Source organism: Cupressus sempervirens, chromosome 1 (assembly GCF_028749045.1).
Source record: "Cupressus sempervirens isolate cs-2001-9-10 chromosome 1, ASM2874904v1, whole genome shotgun sequence".
Classification (NCBI taxonomy): Eukaryota; Viridiplantae; Streptophyta; class Pinopsida; order Cupressales; family Cupressaceae; genus Cupressus; species Cupressus sempervirens.
The window spans coordinates 638553054-638571642 of record NC_143118.1 but is presented as its reverse complement, the minus strand read 5'-3'; positions in this window follow the sequence as shown (position 1 = coordinate 638571642).

Sequence of the window (18589 nt, the reverse complement as noted above, 5' to 3'; positions counted from 1 at the left end):
GGACACCATGGTTGCATTAGAAACCCCTCAATCAACCTTACCCTACATACCTATACTCATCACACAATGAGTGCCCATAGTCATGCATATTCCCAACCCAACCCCAAATAGACAAACTTCATCAAAATAGAAATGGGAGATTGGGCCTTGTAAATCACCTAACAAATGTATTTCATGTGCTCATGTGTGGCACACCACCATCATAAAGATCAAATACAAGGAAAAACATTGCTAAATTGAATCATAGCTCAGGTGGAAAGATTTGACACGATTCCCAAAGAAACATAAAAGGTGAAAAATCATCTAACTAACATCCTATGGATGACCCAAGTCCATGTTCAATAACATGCCAAGAAAACCTAAGAAAATTTGGCAGCACACAAATTAAGGCAAAAACCCCACAACTTGAAAACATCAAAAATAAAACCCATTTGGTCATTGGACACAAAGCCAATAAAATCTAATAAAATTTGGGTTCAAACACCATATGCAAAAATGGCTAGCATAATGGCATGAAATCCCAAACCCTCATTTTGAAAATAGGGAAAATTTTCTTACCCAACCAATTGGGGAGAACCAACAAACAAAAATGGAGGGGAACACTAGTCCACAACCTCCAAGCAAATCACTTCTAGAAATAATACCATAAACATGAAAATGAGAATGCCTACCTAATAGCCAAAAGGGATAAAAAAAAAAACATCCAGGTAAAATAAATAACCCATAGAAATAGCCAAAAACTAATGGAAAAGCAAGGTGTCTCCAAGTTGGATCCAACGAGTTTGTCCTCACAAAGATCCCATGTCCGTAGCTATCACAATGAATAGAAAACCAATCCTTTAGAAAAGGATTTCAGAAAAGGCTCTCCAATTTCCAAATTGCAAAAGTGAGAAGTGAGGAATTAAATTCCTCTCCCAATATTTATTCATTTTTTAAGTGAATGATTGATTAGGGAAAATAACTAGCCAACCTAGTTAAACCTTGAATCAACCCAAATGAAAATAGGCTATTCCTAGAAATAGGAATTCATCAATGGAAAAGCTACAAGAAATTAAATACAATAAAATTTAAAGGTCAAAAATCTAAAATCAGAGAAATTTCCTTAACAACTTTCATGACAATGTGAACCTCTAAAATGCACAAACACGCTAACTGGTCTAGTCACATAATGCAAATGAGTTTGTATTTCATAATCACTGAAAGATTTAATTAATCAATTAAATAAGGATGTGTCACCCATATAGGGACAACATTGGTAAAATATGAATAACTAAATCACTACCTCCACATGCCACTACTAGATATATAAATCCTACATAGTAAAACACATGATCAAGTACAATTCCATATAATATCATAACTGAAGCGATAAATGTGTTAATTACCCAATTTAACCATTTATTCCATTCTACTAAAATAATCTATTTACATCAATCACATTCATATAAAGCATAATGAAACAAGAATGAAGTAAATTGCCATAGCATAAATCTACATATAATCAAATTAGAGATGTATCCAAAATACCAAATTACATGATTTCATCATAAACCTACTATCATCTAAAGATGGCATCAACATGAAATTATGATAAACTGAACAACATAATAGTGAAACATCTATGATACTAAAATCAAAGTATAAAATGCAGCCCTCAGGTCATCTTAAATGTAGGAATAATGACATTAGTATAAGTATCTCTCAAATCAAAATATAATAAGGTATATAATGCACACATGAGGGGCACTATAGTAGGAGAATTGGTCAAATAGGGTTTCCTCAAAATGGAACTTGGATATTGAACAAAGGTTAATCACTTTTACTCTATAGTGTCATTATGTACTCCTACTTTGATAGGAAACTAGACAACTCCATCACTAGACATGTACCTTTTACACCTAAAGGTATATTACGTTAACTCATAACCATAACCAATCTTATGTTGGGGTGCAATTCATTACTTTATATAAACAATTGATATTTAATAGTCATGTTATTAAAGTCCTCAGAGAGGGTGGGGTACAAATACCTTCACTAAGACCTCATATCCTAATGCTATACTTCCAATGGATTGTTAGGAATCCCTTTAATAGGCCTGTCATATGTGACTTTGCAAACACAATTCACAAGGTGCTTGAAAAAATATGTAAATTTAAAATCAAGGCCAAAATATCCAATGCAAAAATTTGAAACAAACAAAATAAAGAGTTACCCCAATAGTAAAATTTTAATCAAGAAATAAAGACATGTGTTAGAGGAAAAGCAAATCCATCAATAATAAATTTGGCTAAGTATCCCAACATCACATTGCTGGAAAAAAGGAAATAATAATAAAATACAAATTTTAAAATAAGACAAATAATGAAATAAATCCAATTTCTTACAAAATTTACATTACTGACATATTGCAGTTATACCAGGTCACTAAGGGAAAGGAGGAATATTATGTCTTCCCAATACATTGTAGGGATCTTGCATTGAAATTAGATGGTGGTCTAAAAACTATATTACTCAAATTGTTATTCATCCCACTTACCATCTAGATAGCTATATTTATAGTCATCACTATACAATTAGGGTTTACTCTATTGAGGGGCGTGTCTAGACTAGAACCCATCTAATAGTGCAAATATGAGGATAACCAAAATGAGTTTCCTTTTGTCCATTTTTTGTTACAAGGGTCTCCTATCAAAGAATCTAAACTTGTCAAGACATTACTGAAATTAGAGTTATAGTTATAATACCAAATCCCTTATCCTTAGTTTACTATAATTACATATTGGGAACTCTACCCATAATATTTCTTAGGTTGAATTCCCCACAATATATAAGTTGAATATATTCTATCAATGATTGCTTATCCCTCTTAAAACTCTCTCCTTACCAAGGTATAGGTCATCATCACTTTCCTTTCATGCCTCATGTCTTGTAATCCTCCAATCACTTAACTCTAAAATTTGAACTTTTATTTCATATTAGGTCGACAATCTCATCCTAAGCTTACTTTCTCTATAGTATAGGGTTATAATCGATTGAATTATTTCAGTACTAAGGTCTAAGAGTATAAAATTGATAGTTAGAATTTAGTATCACTCATGCTTATTATTAAGGTAGCTAACATACAGAGATTCACATAGCTCTATATTAGGAGTTGAGTTTTCTATCTTACCAATTTAGTGCCATACATTACATAATTCTCACCATTCAGTTACTTCCATACAATCATATTTATATAATTTTGTTACTTGAATAGGGTTCTATTCCTCACAGTAGACTGAGATTTTTCAAATTCTTTGTGTTCTTGACTAACTCACCTATTGAATTAGCTTCTTTCATTTATAATCATATTGTTCTAGGTATCCAAATGTTTTTTTGTAGATTTAAAATGAACTCCTATTTGCTTCCCAGAGATTACACAACCAAAACATTTCAATAGTGTAATAGGTCAAAGGTATCCCAATAGCTTGATAACATTTTATATTTTTAAAGTCTTAAACTCCTACTCACTTACCATTTAATTTTATCTATACAATATTTTAATTCTAAGGAACAAAATATAATTTACAAAGATCATATGTTTCCTTTACTTTTTTAATAATGTCAAAATCAATACTAGCCTACTTGATCACTTCCATACTTGATATGAACCGCAATACTTTCAGAAGTAGCATGGTCATGCCTAATCTAACTTATATTAAAGATGATGCTAAAAAATTTCTCTCTGATTACTAGTTTATTTACTAATTTCTAGTCACATGATTGAAAACAAAATTGTTTTAGGCTTCTTAGGTTATTTTTCCCCAAGATGATAGTGTTCAATATAACTTTTGAATACCTTATGAGATAATAACCTACCTTAATACAAATACACTATCCTTGTATTTAATCATTTTTTTTAGGTCATTAAGACTAGGTAATCTAATATGGTTGACCATTTACAATTGCTAATGCTAGTTCTAAGTTTTACTTAGATTTACTCATCAATGTCATTATTTAGAAAGAATAGATTAGCTTCATAAAATTCTTCAATGAGATATCCCTACTTCATGATGTAGGAGCATCCTAGGTGTAAGGTAAATCTTGCATCACCCAAAAATATTTTACTTTTAGCCTTTACTATTTAAATAAGGACTAGTAGATTGGGTGGTTACTATTTATGGAAAATTACTATTTTTAGTAAGTTTTTCATATGAGCTCAGAATGTTCTCATTTTCTATAGGAAGGTTCATTTTAGAGTTGTAAGCATACCATAAAAATCTCATTTCTCAAGCATTAGTATTAGAGAAGTTATTGCAAATTTTTGATGGAAAAATTTGCAAAAAAGTCTTCAAGCTCACCATTAGAGGCCTTAGAGTGCTTAGATGAGGTTATAAAACTCAATGGAAGGGTGCTAGTGTGGTTATGATTCTATAAATCGCTATTTTCAAAAATTGGATATAATAGCAAATCAGAGAAATGGTTTGTGAGTTATGGCCTTTAGATGTTGGGCTAGTGAAATTTGTGAAATAATTTGTTAAAGATATGTTTGGCCAACTCTATGTGTATTGTTAGAGTCTATCGGCCCTAGGTATTAAGTTTAAGCATCTAGAACCTTCTCAAGCAACATAAAACTACCTATTTAAGAAAGGCTTGAAGATTGTCTAGGACAACTCTGGGTGATAGTTCTCATCACTGTCTTATAGATTACTGTAACAAAGGTGCCCATTTGGGTTAACATATTACAATTGAGAATTCTATAATTCCACATTTGTGTCAATAATAAGTAGTTCATATTTTTTCTATTGTTTCTCTATTTCTATTATGAGTTTATGGTATTAAGGGGAGTCCCTTGCATCAAGTGGTATCAAAAGTAAAGTTCTTGAGCATGTGGATACATTGTCGGCTATGAGGTAGTTTGAACTAGGACTATAGTTTGGGCTAAGTGTGTAGATAGGTTATTGATTGTGAGGCAGTTTGCACTAGGGTTTCAATAGAAGCATGAAAATGCCTACACAAAGAGAGAATGGAAAAAGAGCTATAGGTGTTACACCTGAGGGTGTTTGAGCCCTCCAAAGAAAAATGCAAGCATTGGAAGAACAAATGTGGAGAGAAATGAATCTTCCAATAAGACATGAAAGCTGGGATGAGGACAAAGTAAAAGAAAATGTTAAAGTAGAGGTAGTTCTAAAACTAGAGGAAGAGAGGCATTTTAGGGCTATCTACAAGATTGTAAAAAGACCTAACTTTGAGGTTAGCACATTTTAAGGAACTCTTCACACAGAAGAGCTAATCAATTAGATCAATTAACTAGAGGAGTACTTTGAGTATGAAGATATTGAGGACCTAGAAAGGGTCAAGTTTGCGAAGGAAAAATTGAAGGGACATACAAAGATCTGGTGGCAAGAGGTTTGGTTGGAATGAAATAGAAAGAGAAAGAAACAAATCACTAGATGGGATCAAATGATAGCTAAAATGAAGTGATAATTCATTCCTATGGATTATGAGCTTGATCTATTGGAGAAGATGCAAGGAATGAAGCAAGTAGAAAAATCTATTGAAGAGTATACCAAGGAGTTATATTGATTTCTCATTAGAATTGGCCATGTAGAAGTTGATAAGGAGAAAGTTTCCCATTATCTTAATCTATTAAGGCCTAGCATTTGAGACAAGTTGAGTCTAGTTCGAATGAATAGAATATCAGAGGCATACCAATTTTTCCTAAGAGTTGAGGAGAAACTGAGCAAGAAATTTGACAATAAGAATAGTGGAAGAGGTCATGGTGGAAGATCTAGAAGATGATCTTATGGAGGCCATAATGATGATTAGAAGAAAAAGGATGAGGCTAGAAGTAGCAACCAAAACCAAACAAAAAATAATTCCAATAATTTCCATGATTAGAACAATGGATATCAGAGAGGAAGAGGGAAAGGACAAGGATCTGGAAGGGGAGGCTTCTATGGAAAATGTTTTCACTATAGGGAAGAAGGGCATAGAGAATTTGAATGTACCCATCACCAAGGAATGATAGATTGATGTATAGAACATTAGGTGAGAGTTACACATGTTGATGAAAATGCCATGTCCTCACATTTTTAAGATGCTGAAAGAGGAGAAGTCCTAGTTAATAGAAGAGTCCTGTTGAGTGGTGAGAATGAACTTGATCAAAGAAGGAGATTGTTTCGAACAAGGTGCATATGTAAAGATAAGTGATGTGATGTGATCATTGATGGTGAAAGTACTAACAATCTAGTGTTAGAAAAAATGGTCATCAAGTTGAAGATAAAGAGATAGAAACACCCATGTTGATATCATAGTGCTTGGGTGCAATGTGACCACAAGGTTATGGTCAACAAGTAGTGCCCAGTGAAGTTCAAGATTAGGAGATACCAAGATGAGGTACTATGTGATATCATACCTATGGACATATGTCATATGTTATTTGGTAGGCTATGCTAGTTTGATAGGCATGCTATACATGATGGTCAAGCAAATACCTACACTCTAACTAATGATGGAGTGAAACATAAATTGAAGTCGTTGAAGGATAAAGAAGAAAAGGTATGTAGTGCCTCCAGAATATGTTTTTTTGATGGAAAAGAGTTTCTTAAAGGTATGAAACATGAGCATATGCATTTTTTTATAACTTTTAAAGATAGTAAAGAAGAAGTAGAGGAGGTATCTACAAAAGTTGTAGATATGTTGGAAGAATTTTTTGATACTGTATTAGATAATGTATCTGATAGATTGCCCATGATGAGGAAGATCAATCACCAAATGGATTTGGTTCCATAAGCTAGTTTGTCAAACAAGGCCGTGCATAGAATGACACTAGTAGAAAGCCAAGATTTGAATAGGCAAGTTCATGAGTTGTTGTAGAAGGGGTTGATTTGACAAAGTCTAAGTCCATGTGTTGTACTAGTAGTATTAGAACCAAAGAAGGATGGAGAATGGGGGATTTGCATAGATTCTCATGCTATCAATAGGATCACCATCAAGTATAGATTTCCTTTGCTAAGGATTGATGATATTATGGACTATTTGAGTGGAGTTCAATATTTCACAAACATAGTTTTGAAGAGTGGGTATGATTGGATTCATGTCAGAGAAGGTGATGAGTAGAAGACTACTTTCAAGACAAGGGAAGGACTCTAAGATTGGTTAGTAATGCCTTTTAGGCTAACCAATGCACCGTGTACATTCATGAGGATCATGAATGAGCTACAAAAGGGGTTTCTAGGTAAGTTTGTCATTGCTTACCTAGATAATATATTGATCTTTAGTAAGACATTAGAGGAGCATTTGATTCATATTTTCAAGGTGTTAAAAAGTTTGTAGGAATAAAATTTGTTGATAAACTTGAAGAAGTGAAGTCTTGTCAAGAAGAAATTTGTGTACTTGGGATTTGTAGTCTTGAGAGAAGGTCCAAAAATGGACCCAAAGAAAGTGAAGGCTATCCTTGAATGGCCTACTCCAAGTAGTGCAATAGAGGTAATATCTTTTCATGGACTTGCTACATTTTACATAAAGTTCATAAGAAGTTTTAGTAGTATTTGTGGACCCTTGACTGAAACAATGAGAGGAGATAGGAAAGAGTTTAAGTGGATTGTAGGAGAAGATAAGAGTTTCAATATGTTGAAGCAGAAAGTTACCAAGTAGCCTATTTTAGCACTTCCTAATTTTAACAAGGTGTTTCAAGTAGATTGTAATACTAGTGGTACTACAATAGGAGTTGTTTTGAACTAGAAAGGTAGACCTGTTGCTTATTTCTATGAGAAGCTAAATGATGCAAAAAGAAAATATTTTGTTTATGATCAAGAATTTTATGCCATAGTTCAAGCATTTAAGAAGTGGAGACACTATCTTCTTTGCAAGGAGTTTGTTTTGTATACTGATCATCAAGCTTTGCAATATTTGAATAGTCAAGGAAAATTAAACCAAAGACATTTAAAGTGGGTTGAGTTTTGCAAAGTTATACATTTGTTTTGAAACACAAAAGTGGGATATCTAAAAAAGTTGCAGATGCTCTTAGTAGAAGAAAACTTTGTTGATAGAAATGTAGATAGAGGTGGTTGGGTTCAAGGAAATTAGTTTATTGTATCCAAATGATCCTAATTTTGGTGAAGTGTAGAAGGCTTGTACAGAACATGTTACACTTGATAGGAAAAAGTGATTAGACTTTATGATCCAAGATAATATGTAGTTCAAAGGAAGATAGTTGTGTATTCCAAGAAGTTCAATGAGACAGAAAATCATCAAGTAGAAGCATAGTGGAGGATTGGCTAGGTATTTTGGCAGAGATAAAATGATAGCTTTGGTTGCTAAAAATTATTACTGGCCACAGTTACAACAAAATATGATCAAGTTTCTACAAAGCTACTGAGTATGTTAGATGGTGAAAAGAGTGAAGTAGAATACAAGGTTGTATCAACGATTACCTATACTAGAGAAGTAGTGGAAGGATGTCATCATGAATTTTGTTCTTGGATTACCAAGGACACATCATGGCCATGATTCTATTTTTGTGGTGGTTGACAAGTTTTCAAAGATGGCACATTTTATTCCTTGTAAGAAGACTAGTTTTGTTGTTCATGTGGTAGATTTATTTTTTAGAGAAGTGTTGAGATTTCATGGTCTACCAAAGTATAGTTTTAGATAGAGATACCAAATTTGTTGGGTATTTTTGGCATATATTGTGGATGAAGTTGACAAAAAATTTGAAGTTCAATTCATCATGTCATCCATAGACTAATGGATAGAAAGTTGTGAATTGCAGCTTGGGAAATTGGCTAAGATGCTTGGTTGGAGACAAACCAAAAGGATAAGATATGATTTTACCATAGGAAAAATTTGCATATAATAATTCTATCAATAGGAGTACTGGTAAATCACCATTCCATATTGTATATGGGAGTAGTCCCAAAAATATTTCTAAATTGAGGAAGTTGGATAAGGGAGAGATAAGTAATGGTAAAGTAGATGATTTTGTTGAACATTTGAAGAAGATCCATGGGGAGCTGAGGAAGCACATCATAAAGATGAATAGAGAGTATAAGGCGAGGGTAAATGTGAAAAGGAGATATAAGGAATTTTAGATTAGAGATGAAGTCATGGTTCATTTAAGAAAGGAGCATTTTCTAGTAGGTACATATAATAAACTAAAGATGAAGAAGTTTGGACCGTGCAAGATAGTGAAGAGGTGTGATTTGGGAAATGCGTATGAAGTGGAGTTGCCTACTAAATTGAATATTTCACCAGTATTTAATATTTTAGATTTGATAGAGTATTATCAAGGAGGTGATGGAGATGAAGCTATAGAAGTGCATTGGAGCATTCTAGCAGCCAGTTTAGCTACCAAGGAGATTGAGGACACACTAGAAAGTCATATTGGAAAAAGTACCAGACATAGAACTTATGAGGAATATCTAGTGAAATGGAAAGGGAGACTAGTTGAGGATTCATCATGGCTAGCAAAGGAGGAGTTCAACCATCTTGGTTTTCTTTAGAACAACTAAGATGTGGTGGGGTCACTTCTCAAATTACCCCAGGTGTCTGATGTAGTAGAATCTTGGGTGTAACGGAAATCTTACATCCCCCAAAAATATTTTATTTTCAACCTTTTCTATTTTAAGAAGGACTAGTAGATAGGGTGGTTACTAATTATGAGAACTTACTATTTTTAGTAAGTTTGTCATACAAGCTCAGAATGTTCTCATTTTCTACAAGAAGGTTCATTTTAGAGTTGTAAAAATAACATAAAAATCTCATTGCTCAAGCATTAGTATCAAAGAAGTTATTGCAATTTTTTGGTGGAAAATTTTGTAGAAAAATCTTTAGGCTCACCATTAGAGGCATTAGAGTGCCTAGATTAGGTCCAAAGACTTGACATAATCGTGATAGCATGGTTTTGAGCCTGTAGATCATGAGTTGGCATTTCTAAAATGTGGTTATAATAGCCAATTAGAGTCATAGTTCATGAGTTATGGCCTTAGAAAGTTGGGTTACTAAATTTTTAAAAATAATTTATCAAAGATATATTTGGTTGATTCTATGTGTATTTTTAGGGTCCTTTGACCATAGGTATTAAGTTTAAGCATCTAGAACCTTCTTGGATGGAATAAAACTGCCTATTTAAGAAAGGCCAAAAGATTGTCTAAGACAAATTTAGGTGATAGTTTGCAGCACTATCTTGCGGATTACTATAATGAAGGAGCCCATTTGGGTTAGTATATTGTAATTGAGAATTTTGTAATTATACATTTGCAACAATAATAAGAATTTCATATTTTTTCTATTTTTTCTTTATTTCTATTATGAGTTTATGGTATTAAGGGGAGTCCCCTACATCAAGTTGTATCAAAGCTAGACTTCTTAAGCATGTGGATAGATTGTCGACTATGAGGTACTTCACACCAGGACTATGGATTGGGTTGAGTGTGTAGACAAATTTTTGATTGTGATGTAGTTTGCACTAGGGTTTTAGTAGAAGTGTGAAAATGCCTCCATGAAGAGAGCATGCCAGAAGAGTTGTAGGTGTTACATCTTAAGGGTTTTCATGCCCTCCAAAGACAAATGCAAGCATTGGAAGAACAAATGCAAAGAGGAATGAATCTTCACATAATAAATGAAAGTGAGGATGAGGATCAAGTAGAAGAAAATGTTAAAGTAGAGGTAGTTCTAAACCCAGAGGAAGAGAGGCCTTTTAGGGCCATCTCCAAGATTAGAAAAAGACCTAAGTTTGAGGTTTTCACATTTTCAAAAAAATCTTAATTAAGAAGAACTGATCAATTGGATCAATGAACTAGTGGAGTACTTTGAGTATGAAGATATTAAGGACCTAGATAGGGTCAAGTTTGTGAAGGCAAAACTAAAGGGACATGCAAAGATCTAGTCACAAGAGGTTCAGTTGGAACAAAATAGAAAGGGAAAGGAAAAAATCACCAGATAGGATTAGATGATAACTAAAATGAAGTGACAATTCATTCCTATGGATTATGAGCTTTATTTTTTGAAGAAGATGCAAGGAATGAAGCAAGCAAAAAAAATTGTTCAAGAGTATACCAAGGAGTTCTACTGAGTTTTGAATAGAACCCACCATGCAAAAGTTGATAAGGAAAAAGTCACTCATTGTCTTAATTGGTTAAGGCCTAGCATTCAAGACAAGTTGAGTCTAGTTTGAATGAATAGTATTGAGGAGGCATACCAATTTTTCCTAAGAGGTGAGGAGAAACTGAGCAAGAAGTTTGACAATAAGAATAGTGGAAGAGGTCATGGTGGAAGATTTGGCAAATGATCTTATGGAGGCTATAATGACAATCAAAAGAACAAGGATGATACTAGAAGTAGCAACCAAAATGAAATTGGAAATAGTTCCAACCATTTCTATGATCAGAACAATAGATATTACAGAGGAAGAGGCAAAGGACAAGGATATGGAAGAGGAGGCTATCATAAAAAATGTTTTCACTATCGAGAAGAAGGGCATAGAGCATTTGAATGTACCTAGCACCAAGGAAGGATAGATTGAAGAACAAAAGGTCAGGCGAGAGTTGCACATGTTGATAAAGATGCTAGATTATCACATTCTAAAAATGTTGAAAGACTAGAAGTCCTAGTTAATAGAAGAGTCCTGCTAAGTGATGAGAATGAACCTAATCAAAGAAGGAGTTCATTTCAAACAAGGTGTAGATGTGAATATAAGTGTTGTGATGTGATCATTGATGCTGGAAGTACTAACAAACTAGTGTCATAAATGATGGTCACCAAGTTGAAGCTAAATAAACAAAAACATTCGCATCCATAATGTATTGCTTGGGTGCATGATGATCAGAAGGTGATCATCAATGAGTAGTGCTTAGTGAAGTTCAAGATTGGGATTTACTAGGATGAGGTACTATGTGATATCATACCTATGGACATATGTCATATGTTTTTGTGTAGGCCTTGGTAGTTTGATAGGCATGTTGTACATGATGGGCGAGCAAATACCTACACTCTAACTAAGGATAGAGTGAAACATAAGTTGAGGCTGTTGAAGGGTAAAGAAGGAAAGGTATGTAGTGCTTCTAGAATATGTTTTGTTGATGAAAAAGAGTTTCTTAAAGGTATGAACATGAACATATGTGTTCTGCTATAATTCTTAAAGATTGTAAAGAAGAAGTAGAGAAGGTATCTAGAAAAGTTGAAGATATGTTGGAAGAGTTTTCTAATATTGTATCAAATAATGTACCTGATGGATTGCCCCCAATGAGGAAGATCAGTTACCAGATGGATTAGGTTCTAGGAGATAGTTTTCCAAACAAAGCAACACAACACATAGAATGACACAAACAAAAAGTGAAGAGCTGAACATGAAAGCTCATGAGTTTTTGTAGAAGGGGTTGATTCGAGAGAGTTTGAGTCCATGTGCTATACTAGCAGTGTTAGTACCAAAGAAGAATGGAGAATGGAGGATGTGCAAGGATTCTCATGATATCAATAAAATCACCATAAAGTATAGATTTCATTTTCCAAGGATGGATGATATTATGGACTATTGGAGTGAAGCATAGTATTTCACAAAGATAGATCTGAAAAGTGAGTACCATCATATTCATATTAGAGAAGGTGATGAATGGAGGCCTACTTTCAAGATAAGGGAAGGACTGTATGATTGGTTAGTCATGCCTTTTGTGCTAACCAATGCACTAAGCACTTTCATGAGGCTCATGAATGAGGTACTAAAGGAGTTTCTAAGTAAGTTTTCCATTGTTTACCTAGATGATATATTGATCTTTAGTAATACATTGGAGGAGCATTTGATTCATATTCACAAGGTTTTTGAAAGGTTGAGGGAAAAAAGGTTGTTGATAAACTTGAAGAAGTGTAATTTTGTAAAGAAGGAGTTGGTGTACCTAGAATTTGTAGTCTCAAAAGAAGGTCTAAAAATGGACCCAGATAATTTGAAGGCTATTCTTGAATGGCCTACTCCAAGGAGTGCAAAAAAGGTAAGATCCTTTCATGGACTGGCTATATTTTATAGAAAATTCATAAGAAGTTTTAGCAGTATTTGTAGACCCTTGACTGAAATAATGAGAGGAGATAGGAAAGAGTTTAAATGGACTATAGGAGAAGATACGAGTTTGAATCTATTAAAATAGAAAGTTACTAAGCAACCTATTTTAGCACTTTGTATTTTAACGAGGTGTTTCAAGTAGATTGTGATGCTAATGGTACTACAATAGGAGCTATTTTGAGCCAAAAAGGTAGATCTTTTACTTATTTTAGTGAGAGGTTGAATGATGCCAAAAAAATTTTTTGTTTATGATTAGGAATTTTATGCCATAGTTCAAGCATTGAAGAAGTGGTGACACTATATTCTTCTCAAGGAGTTTGTTTTGTATACTAATCATCAAGATTTGCAATATTTGAATAGTCAAGGAAAACTGAACAAAAGGCATTTAATGTGGGTTAAGTTTTTGCAGAGATATAAATTTTTTTTGAAACATAGAAGTGGGAAGTCTAACAAAGTTGAAGGTGCTCTTAGTAGAAGACAACTTTTTTTGATAGAAATGTAGATAGAGGTGGTTGGGTTCAAGGAAATTAGTACATTGTATCGAGATGATCTTGACTTTGGTTGAGTATGGAAGGCTTTTACAGAACCTATTACAATTGATAGGGCAAAGTGGTTGGATTGTATGATCCAAGATAATATGTTGTTCAAAGGAAGCTAGTTGTGCATTCCAAGAAGTTTAATGAGAGAGAACCTTGTCAAGGAGAAGCATAATGGAGGATTGGCTAGGCATTTTGGCAGAGATAAAACTATAGCTTTGGTTGCTAAAAATTATTACTGGCCATAGTTGCAACATGATGTGATGAAGTTCATACAAAGTTTCCAAGTATGTTAGATGGCGAAAGGAGTGAAGCAAAATACAATATTTTATCATCCATTACCTATACTAGAGAGTCGTGAGAGGATGTCAGCATGGATTTTGTTCTTGGATTATAGAGGACAGAGCATGGGCATGATTCTATTTTTCTAGTGGTTGACAGGTTGTCAAAGATGGCAATTTTATTCCTTGCAAGAAGACTAGTGATGTTGTTCATGTAGTAGAGTTATTTTTTAGAGAAGTGCTAAGATTGCATGGTTTGCAAAAGAGTATCGTTTCAAATAGAGATACCAGATTTGTTGGGTATTTTTGGCATACATTGTGGAAGAAGTTCAAGAAAATATTTGAAGTTTAGTTCATCATGTCATCCACAGATTGATGGATAGATAGAAGCTATGAATCATAGTTTATGAAACTTGCTGAGATGCTTTGTTGGAGATAAACCAAAAGGATGGGATATGATTTTACCATAGGTAGAATTTACATATGATAATTCTGTCAATAGAAGTACTGGTAAATCACCATTCTAGATTGTATATGGGATTATTCCAAGAAATGTTTCTGAATTAAGGAAGCTGGATAAGATAGAGATAAGTAATGTTGAAGCAAAAGATTTTGCTAAACATTTGAAGAACATCCATAAGGAGGTGAGGAAGCACATCATAAAGATAAATACACAGTATAAGGCTAAAGAAAATATGGAAAGGAGATATAATAAATTTTAGATTGGAGATGAAGTCATGGCTCATTTGAGAAAGGAGCATTTTCCAGTAGGTACATATAATAAGGTGAGGATGAAGAAGTTTGGACCATGCAAGATAGTGAAGAGGCATGATTCTAGAAATGTGTATGAAGTGGAGTTGCTTGTTGAATTGAATATTTTACTAGTATTTAATATTTTAGATTTGATAGAGTATTATGAAGGAGATGATGGAGATGAAGTTGTAGAAGTGTAGTGGAGCATTCTAGCAGCTAGTTTGGCTACCAAGGAGATTGAGGAGATAATAGATAGTCATATTGGAAAAAGTACCAAACATAGAATTTATGAGGAATGTTTGGTCAAATGGAAAGGGAGACCAGTTGAAGATTCATCATGGCTAGCAAAGGAGGAGGTCAACCATCTTGGTTTTCCTTTGAACACTTGAGACATGATGGGGTCACTTCTCAAATTAGCATTTTTGTCTAATGCAGGAGTATCCTGGGTGTAAGGGAAATCTTGCATCACCCAAAAATATTTTATTTTCAGCCTTTCCTTTTAATAAGGACTAGTAGATAGGGTGGTTACTATTTATTGGAACATAGTTTTTTTTAGTAAGTTTGTCATACGAGCTCAAAATGTTCTCATTTTCTATAGGAAGGTTCATTTTAGAGTTGTAAGCCTACCATAAAAATCTTATTTCTTAAGCATTAGTATTAGAGAAGTTATTATAGATTTTTGGTAGAAAAAAATGCAAAAAAATTTACAAGCTCACTATTAGAAGCCTTAGAGTTCCCACGTGAGGTTATAAAATTGATGGAAGAGTGCTAGCATGGTTTCGAGTCTGTAGATCACTAGCTAGCATTTTTGAAAAGTGGTTATAGTAGCCAATCAGAAAAATAGTTCATGAGTTATTGCCTTTGGAAGTTGGGCTAGTAATATTTCTAAAATAATTTGTCAATGATATATTTGGCCAAATCTATGTGTATTCTTAGGGTCTGTTGGCCCTAGGTATTATGTTTAGGCATCTAGAGCCTTCTCAGGTGGCATAAAACTACCTATTTAAGAAAGGCCTAAGGATTCTCTAGGAAAACTCTAGGTGATAGTTCATACCACTATCTTGCATATTACCGTAATGGAGGCACCCATTTGGGTTAGCATATTGTAATTGAGAATTCTATAATTCAGCATTTGCGGCAATAACATTAAGTTCATATTTTTGTTGTTGTTTCTTTGTTTCTATTATGAGTTTATGGTATTAAGGGGAGTCCCCTACAACACTTTGTATAGTAACACTTAAACTTCTACATTGAATAGGGAACCATTGTTGTACCAGTGTTATGAAACTTGGCTCTCGTACCAAAATGTTACGCCCAATAATCAATGCGAAACATATCAACAATTTTTTCAAAGGGGTAACACAACACATTAATATATGCTAACATAGAATATGTTATGGAAAGATGGTAAAAAGATGAGTTAGTTTTGAATCACAAGGTCTAGGAACATTTGTGTTTTCATAACATTTTAAGGGAATGCATAGTCAGTATTCCAACACATTGCATGAGTTTAAAACCCTAAGTCTTAGTACTATAGGAGCACATAGCACGAGTTGATTAAGTCAATTGATAAAAGGACAACTTCATAAGTACTAAGGTATGACATCATGTTTGAGAATAATTTAGGGTTTCCATGTTTTAAGTTTAATATGAGATAGATAAATTTAGTTTCAGTAAGGTTTGAATCACATGGTTTCATTTCCAGTAAAAGATGGGAAAAGTACCACAACATTGGCACATTCACGTGTTAATTATAATTAATGATTAATTCAACCTTAACTATAATTCATTTAATCAATGATCAAATTAAAAAAAACTCCTAACATCAACCCTAACAAATATTAATTTCTCTATGCAAGACCCCTTCATTTATCCTTCAAACCTTTAATTGTTGAAATCTAGAATTAATGCAAACTCTTTACAAATTATAGATATTTTTGAAATCGTTAAATATATATACAAGATAAAGTAATATCTATTCAGACTAACATCCCACTTAATTCATTTAATTCAATTATGACTTGACATTCTCTATCTAATAGCTCTACTCATAGACAACTATTAACAATGCCTAAATGCACCACTAACACACTATATAATAACAACTCTAAAATTTAAGCATCTAAAAAGAAACCAATACTCCTCACAAGAACATCATACACTATAGACACACTAACCAATTACTACTAAATCCTAACTAACTAACTCTAATGACATACTTATTAAATGACTAAGATATACTATCAACTATTTAACAAAACACTGGTGACTAAATTATTTATTTAAAATTTTAACGTGCAATCCTATCTCCTTAATACTATACTAATGAAACTAATAATAATAACTATAAAATACTAGGATTACTTACCTAAGCTATCGCACATATGCCAATAACATTAAACACTACCTATTTTCTAAATCCTACTTAACTATCCTAAACACCTATTAACTTCTCTTAACACCTCCCTAAACCCTAGTCTAACCTTCCCACTTGGCAAGTGGAGTTTCAAAGACCAAATTTGGGTGCTTCCTAGGTAACAATAACATGATCCTAAGGGGGTATTGGTGGCTCCCTATGCTGAAACTCATTTTTCAAGCATATGGTATGCTTTCAAGGCCATATAAATGGTTTGGTGTCTCCCAAGAGAAAAAAGGGAGAAGGAACTAGTATTTGCAAAAATCAATTTCTTTTTGCCACAATTTTTTTACAAGCCAAGTCAATGTGTAGATGGTGGTAAAGTATCCATGGTAGGAAATTATATGCCATGCTAATGGGAGGTGAAAATTTAATTTGGAAAAGGAATGGTAAGAAGTTAAGTTAAAGGGAAAGGTGGTATTCCTTACTCAGTTTATTACACCTACCAACCTTTGTTTCCCAATTCAATGCCCTAGTCTTTAAGGTCATCCCAATGGAGGGTACACATGTATAGGTTGGATTTACAATGTTTCCCAATGCATGGGAGAGGAGGTGTCAATAGGGAGAAAAAGAGAAAATGGAAGGGTTGGCTGGGGTTTTGGGGAGATGGGTAGTTAGGATAAAGTTTTAAAATTTTGTGTTTTATTTTCTAGTCTATTCAACAGAAATAAGGGGTTGCATGGATTTAATATGGGTTCAAAGTGATGCATGGTTGAGGACCCACTCATCCTCTCCATCCATATTTTATTTACTGTATATGCTTTTGGAGACATCAAGACATTATTTTTCCTTGAATATTGATTTAATAGAATATATGCCCAAGTGGGTATTAAAAGCATATATGCTAATGGCTATTCAAAGTTGAAAATTTGTATGGAATTAATTTAATTTCTTCCCATAAAAATTCTAGAGACTTTTAGGGTCTCTTATGGAAAGGGAAAATGAAAGAGAGATTTTTCAATGCAGTTATGTGTAGTTTATTAAATTTTCCATATCTCTTGGTAGTGTTGTTAGATTTATTTTCCAACTAAGTTGAGGAAGATTTATAAGGTAAGAGTTTTTGTCTCAAAAATAAATTTAATCTAGTAATTTAGCCCTTGGATAGATTTGGTAACTTTTAGGTGTAGCTATAGAATAGTATATCCAGTTACACATTGAGCATAAATCAAGAATGTAAGGAAATCTATACTCATTCCAATTGATATCTTCATGAAATACCATGACTTTATGCTAATGAAAACCCATTTTTATTTTAGGATTGAGTTCAAAGATTACAATGAGATGCATTTTGAAATAAACTAGGTTTTGAAATTATGTTATTTAAATGTATTTTAATGAAAGCATTGAAGTGTAATCACTTTGAATAAGATTATCACAATATTATACACCTTGTTCATGGGATATTCTCTTTCTTATTATTGAAAATGAACATCCACAATATTGAATACATTTTAATAAATCATAATGAAGATTATCTTCTCCAATACATAAATATAATGATATGCCATTAAATATGAGTCAATGGAGAATCCTCCAACACAATAACCTAAAGAACACCTTTAATTCTTCAATT